Consider the following 6,755-nt stretch of genomic DNA (forward strand, 5'->3'; position numbering starts at 1 on the left):
GACTTCATTTTCCTTCTCCTGTTAGTCTTTACTTTTCTTTTTTTTTTTTTTAACATCTTTACTGGAGTATAATTGCTTTACATTGTTGTGTTAGTTGCTGCTGTATAACAAAGTGAATAAGCTATACGCATACATATATCTCCATATCCCCTCCCTCTTGCGTCTCCCTCCCACCCTCCCTATCCCACCCCTCTAGGTGGACACAAAGCACCGAGTTGATCTCTCTGTGCTATGCGGCTGCTTAAAAATATGGAACGCTTCATGAATTTGCGTGTCATCCTTGCGCAGGGGCCATGCTAATCTTCTCTGTATCGTTCCAATTTTAGTATATGTGCTGCCGAAGGGAGCACTGTCTTTACTTTTCACCTTCATCCCAATTTCTGAATTATTTCCTGTTATGTTTCTATAAGTTGCTTCGAAACCTTTTGGGAACATATAAACTATTTACATGTTTCAGAACGTATTTGCGTGTGTATGTTTTTATATGAAGTAATGCTCAAATATTTGGAATAACAAACAAAAGATTTTGAGCTAGATATTTGCTTTAACACAAGTTTTACCTTGGAGTTCATGTTTGTTTCTTTCCTTGTACTTCACTGATTCTAACATCTGTCCTTCAATTCATGCTTTAAACCCCTCCCACCTTTACTTTTTCTCAAGCTCCTTCTTGATGGCTCCTCAGAGAGGCTTTCTGACCCCCGTTCTCTCTAAAGCTGATGTTTGTCCTCTACCTACCTCACCTCATTATTCTCCCTCCCAGCACCCTGCCTTTTTCTTCATAGCACCATCTTTTAAGTTCATTTTATTAATTCACTTGATAGTTACCTGTCTCCTCCACTAGAGAGTGAACATGTGAGGGGAAGTACTGTGTTGTTTGCTTCATCTAGGTCTTAAGATGAATGAATCAACGTTTCAGCCCCAAAACTGCAGAAAATCTCTTCTCACTCTTTTATACCCTAAGGATAGTTCCCTTTTCTGAACTCCTGAATTTACTCCTGTCTGACCACAATCACCCACCACATTTAAAGGCTTTGATTCCTCTTTGTTTCATGTTTCAGGATGGATTTCCTCAGTTACATTGTGAGTTTTTAATTATTTGGCTAATGGATTAGAGAAACACTGGAGGTACAGTCAGTAGTATCTAGATTTCAGCAAGGGATTTAAATAGTCTCGTGATATTCATGAGGGTGATGATGACAGAAGGGCATGAAGGGGAGGTAGAAAGAGAGCTTACATTTATTGAGAACTATCTAGATTAGGGAAGAGAAGAACCAGTGAATGCAAGTGACAGGGAGGTAGATTTCAGCTCACTTCTTTAACAATGAGGGTAAGCCAAAAATAGAATGAGTTTCCTTGGAAGATCATTCACTCAACAAAATGTATTGAGCACATTTCATGTGCCAGGCATGGTCCTAGTTACTGGGGATGGAGCATGAATAAGACCTGGTCCCTGTTCTCATGGCACTGACAATCTAGGCAATCTAGACAATCTAGATGGGAAGAATCCATCTCAGAAAATGTTCCATCAGGCCTGGAATCAGGGATTCTAGCCCTGGGCAGAAGCCAGATTCAAAGGTGGAAGAAGGAAGTGAATGTATGTTTTTTGAAGACTTAAAACTGTGTATCAGACACCATTCGAAGCACCATACACAGCCTCCACGTTCCCTTAAGACACACAGATCCTTGAGGGGAGGAACGTTATACTGCTCTTCGGTTCCTCAGGGCCCTGAGTGTTGCTGTGCACATAGGAGACATTTGGTATTCAGTTGACAACTGATATCATTCAAGTGCTTCAATGGCAATGAGATGCTAGTAGCATTCTTGCGCCCGTCACACAGACAGTAAAATAAAAATTAACAATGCCATAAAAAACAAGTTAAATTATTTGCCAGAGACCGATTTTTGCAGTTCTTGTCAAAGTTGGATATACACTCAGGAATTCCTGGCCTGCAGTCCTGGGCTTAGATTTCAAAGCCACACTTCTCTCTCCAAATACATGAGGTAACTGTAATTGTTATGTAGCCAGTCATTATGGGGATGCTAGAATGTCATAGCTACAACGATGCCATCTGTAATAAGAGCCTTGATGAAAGCTCTAGATACTATTTTAAATACGCTATGAGTTTTGTTTCCTCTGCCTTTACATAAATGAATTGATTTTTAAAATTTAAGTATGGTTGATGTACAATATCATACAAGTTTCAGGTATACAACATAGTGATTCACAATTTTTAAACGTTATATACTTCATTTATAGCTATTATAAAATATTGGCTATATTCTCTGTGCTCTACAATATATTCTTTTTTTTTTCTTAAAGGAGAAAGGTCCCAAATCAGTTTTTTAAAAATAAATTTTTTATTTTTAAATTTTTTTTTGGCTGCCTTGGGTCTTCATTGCTGCACACAGGCTTTCTCTAGTTGCGGCGAACGGGGGCTACTCTTCACTGCGGTGCGCAGGCTTCTCATTGCGGTGGCTTCTCTTGTTGCAGGGCACAGGCTCTAGGCGCACGGGCTTCAGCAGTTGTGGCTCGTGGGCTCTAGAGCGCAGGCTCAGTAGTTTTGGCGCACGGGTTTAGTTGCTCCGCAGCATGTGGGATCTTCCTGGACTAGGGCTTGAACCCATGTCCCCTGCATTTGCAGGTGTATTCTTAACCACTGCACCACCAGGGAAGTCTACCAGGGAAGTCCCTGTACAATATATTCTTGTAGCTTATTTTTTTAAAGTATTTATTTATTTATTTAGGCTGTGCTGGTCTTAGTTGTGGCATGTGGGATCTTTAGTTGCAGCATGTGGGATCTTTTAGCTGCGGCAGGCATGGGGGATCTAGTTCCCTGACCAGGGATCAAACCCCGGCCTCCTGCATTGGGAGCGTGGAGTCTTACGCACTGAACCACCAGGGAAGTCCCTGTAGCTTATTTATTTTATACATAGTAGTTTGTATCTCTTAATCCCCTACCCCTATCTTGCTCCTCCCCCCTTCCCACTCCCTGCCGGTAATCATGTTTGTTCTCTATATCTGTGAGTCTATTTCTTTTTTGCAATATTCACTGGTTTGTCTTATTTTTTAGATTCCACATATAAGTGATATCATATAGTATTTGTCTTTGACATTTCACTAAGTATAATACTCTCCAAGTCCATCCATGTTTTACTCTAGATCCAGCAGGGGGAGCCAGGTCCATGTTGATTAAAGGCAAAAACCAAACCAGAACAACACACCCCCCAAAAAAAACACTAAAAAAAACCCCTTCTAATTTCCAAAGTATTCTATTTCCACCTTCCATTAAGTGTCCGTGAACAGCTCTTTCTTTCCTCTCTGTCTGAGAATTTAGGGCATAAAAATGAACTTGATACATGTCACAACAGAAAACTTACACTTTTTGGAATTACCTTGAAAATGTCAGTATTCCATTTACCCATTTATTCCCACGAGCACGAATTGTTGCCTGCTCTGCCTGCTGGTCTGGGGCAGGACAAGAGGCAGCCAAAGTAGGGAAGGGTCAGACTAGAGATCTGTGATGGGGCAGCTAATAGGAGAGAGCAGCCACCTTCAGGGAGGAAGAGATCGTTGAATTGGATCTTGAAGGACAGTTAAGCATTCTTCAGTCAGTCATGGTTGGAACTGGCATTCCACACTGTGAGAATAATATGAGCAAATAACAGATGCAGTGTATTTGTAGAATTACAGATAGGAGAGGAGCAAGGTTGAGGGTAGGTAAGATAATTCTGAAAAGTAACCTAAGTAGAGTTTATTTCAACAGTGTTGGAGAATAGCTAACCATAATAACTAATATTTGTGTTAAATAAATATCTAATATTCAGCAAATACTTATATAGCACTTAATATATTCCAAATGCAGTTGTAAGTACTTTATAAATATTAACTAATTTAATCTTCACACGATCTGATTATTCTCCCCATTTCCAAATGAAGAAACTGAGGAAAAGCGAGGTTGAATAATTTGCCCAAGGTCACACAACCTGGGAGGGGTGGAGCTGGCATTTGAGACCTGAAAGTCTTGCTCCAGAGTCTCTGCCGCTGATCTAAATATTTGACCCTTGGGCTTCTCTGGTGGCGCAGTGGTTAAGAATCCGCCTGCCAATGCAGGCGACACGGGTTGGAGCCCTGGTCTGGGAAGATCCCACCTGCTGCGGAGGAACTAAGCCCGTGTGCCACAACTACTGAGCCTGCGCTCTAGAGCCCACGAGCCACAACTACTGAAGCCCGCCCTCCTAGAGCCCATGCTCCACAACAAGAGAAGCCACAGCAATGAGAAGCCTGCGCACTGCAACGAAGAGTGGCCCCCCTTCGCCAAAACTAGAGAAAGCCCGCGCACAACAACAAAGATCCAATGCAACCAAAAATAAAAATACTAAATAAAATAAATTTTTAAAAAATAATAAATAAATAAATAAATATTTGACCCGCGTGATCTCCTTTAATTCTCACAACAACTCTCTGAAATCAGTGCTATCATTATACCCATTTTGTAGATGTGGAAAGAAACATAAAGTTAAGTAATTTGCCTGAGGTCACACAACTGGTAAGTGATGGAGAAAGGTTTAAACCCAGGCAGTCTGATACCAGAGCCCATGTTTCTGTGGTTGGTTTGTTTGCTTGTTGTTGTTGTTTAAATTTTGATTTACATTCAAAATGATTCCAAAGGTGTAAAATAGTATACAATGAAATGTCTCTGTTACTGTTACCAGCTACCTAGTTCTCTCCCTAAAAACCAATGCTATTAGCTTCTTATGTATCCTTCTATACACAAACAAAAAATATATATGTTATTTCCCCATATTATCACACAAACTGTGTATACAGTACATATTTTTCCACATTTACTTTTATTTATTTTTTATTTTATTTTATTTTTTATTTTTGGCTGTGTTAGGTCTTCGTTGCTGCACGTGGGCTTTCTCTAGTTGGGGCGAGCGGGGGCTACTCTTTGTTGCGGTGCGCGGGCTTCTCACTGTGGTGGCTTCTCTGGTTGCGGAGCACGGGCTCTAGGTGCGCGGGCTTCAGTAGTTGTGGTGCGTGGGCTTCAGTTGTGGCTCACGAGCGTAGTTGCTCCACGGCATGTGGGGTCTTCCCGGACCAGGGCTCGAACCCATGTCCCCTGCATTGGCAGGCAGATTCTTAACCACTGTGCCACCAGGGAAGCCCCACATTTGCTTTTAAAACATAATGATATATCTTCTGAATGGCTGCACAGTATTTCTGTGTATGAATATATTATATTTTTGTTTTACCAGTCCATAACTGTTAGGTGGTTTCCAATATTTTGCTATTATAAGCAATGAATGGGGGACTTCCCTGGTGGTCCAGTGGCTAAGGCTCTGCACTCCCAATGCAGGGGGCCCAGGTTCGATCCCTGGTCAAGGGACTAGATCCCACATGCCACAACTAAAGATTCCGCACGCCACAACTAAGACCCGGCTCAGTCAAATAAATATTTTAAAATTAAGAAAAAAAACCAATTTCCCACGGGTGTGGGCCTATATGCAGGATAAATTCCTAGAATGTATTTACTGGTCAAAGATACCTGAATCTGTAATTTTTTTTTTTTTAATTTGGCTGTGCCGGGTCTTAGTTGCAGCACTCAGGATCTTCACTGCCGCGGGTGGGATCTTTCAGTTGCAGCATGCGGGATCTAGTTCCCTGACCAGGGATCAAACCCAGGCCTCCTGCATTGGGAGTACGGAGTCTTAACCACTGGACCACCAGGGAAGTCCCTGAATCTGTAATTTTGATTGAAGTTGTGAAATTGCTCTCTGTAGAGGCAGTACCAGTATATATGCCCTCCTACAGTAGGAGTATCTGTTTCCCCATTCCTTTAGGATCACAGTGTGTTAAGTGAAAAATTGTTATCTCCGTCCAGGTTTAATTTGCATTTCTCTTATAAGTGAGATTGAACATCATTCCATGTATTTAAGAATCATTTAACATTTCTTTTTCTGTGTGGACCATTTGATCGTAATCGTTGTCCATTTTTCTATTGGGTTGTAGAGGAAGAGAGATATATTCCAGCTCCTGGCCAAAAACCTATGTGTAATTTTTTTCAGGCCCAGGTGTAGGCAATTACAAAGGCTTTACTTGGCAAGTCTCACAGGTGAATACTGCCCCCATTAGAATTGCACACGCAGTACGCTGCAGCCTCTGATGGGAGTTTTACTCAAGGACTCAGGACCCTCTGGCCGCCCATGATCTTACATATCTGTATTTCTAGACCAGGAGCCTTCACTTGGAGGTCCCTTTCATTAGGACTTTCCTCAGGGCCTCTGCTTAGGCTTCCTTATTGGTGGGAGAGGAGGGAGGGAGAGGTCATGAAGACACTTTCTCCCTTCTCACTCAGTACTAGTACTTTTCCACTCTGACTCAGTACTCAGTACTTTTCCACTCCTAGCCCTCCTATAAACCCCCTTACCCCCCAACCCCGATTCCAGATCTGTGCTGATCCACCTGACCTGCAATGTTCCATGAGGGAAAATGCAAGGAGATGGAGTCAAAACTTTCTCTGTTTTAGCCTCTTGCTTATACTATCACAGTAAGTGATGAAAGGCTTGACTCTTACTTTCATTTTAGCCTGTTGCTTTAATCGAGCACTCTGAACATCTGGCAGCTCAGCTCTCTCCCGCTCTGCTGAGCCCTTGACTTTATATAAATATATCAACACACACACACAAGATCAAGATAGACAATGAGAAGAGAAAGCTGAGAGTTAGGATGACCCCAACCTCAGGACCAAGGG

At 41.9% G+C, this 6,755-nt stretch overlaps 1 non-coding gene across 1 annotated transcript; it reads right to left on the reverse strand.

Moving 5' to 3' along the window:
- Nucleotides 1–243: 243 nt before the first annotated feature.
- On the reverse strand, nt 244–350 carry LOC118900317. Its single transcript, XR_005021097.1, has one exon. It is a non-coding gene; the product is annotated as a U6 spliceosomal RNA (small nuclear RNA).
- Between the last annotated feature and the right edge of the window lie 6,405 nt (nt 351–6,755).

This window comes from Balaenoptera musculus, chromosome 8 (genome assembly GCF_009873245.2).
Source record: "Balaenoptera musculus isolate JJ_BM4_2016_0621 chromosome 8, mBalMus1.pri.v3, whole genome shotgun sequence".
Lineage (NCBI taxonomy): Eukaryota > Metazoa > Chordata > Mammalia > Artiodactyla > Balaenopteridae > Balaenoptera > Balaenoptera musculus.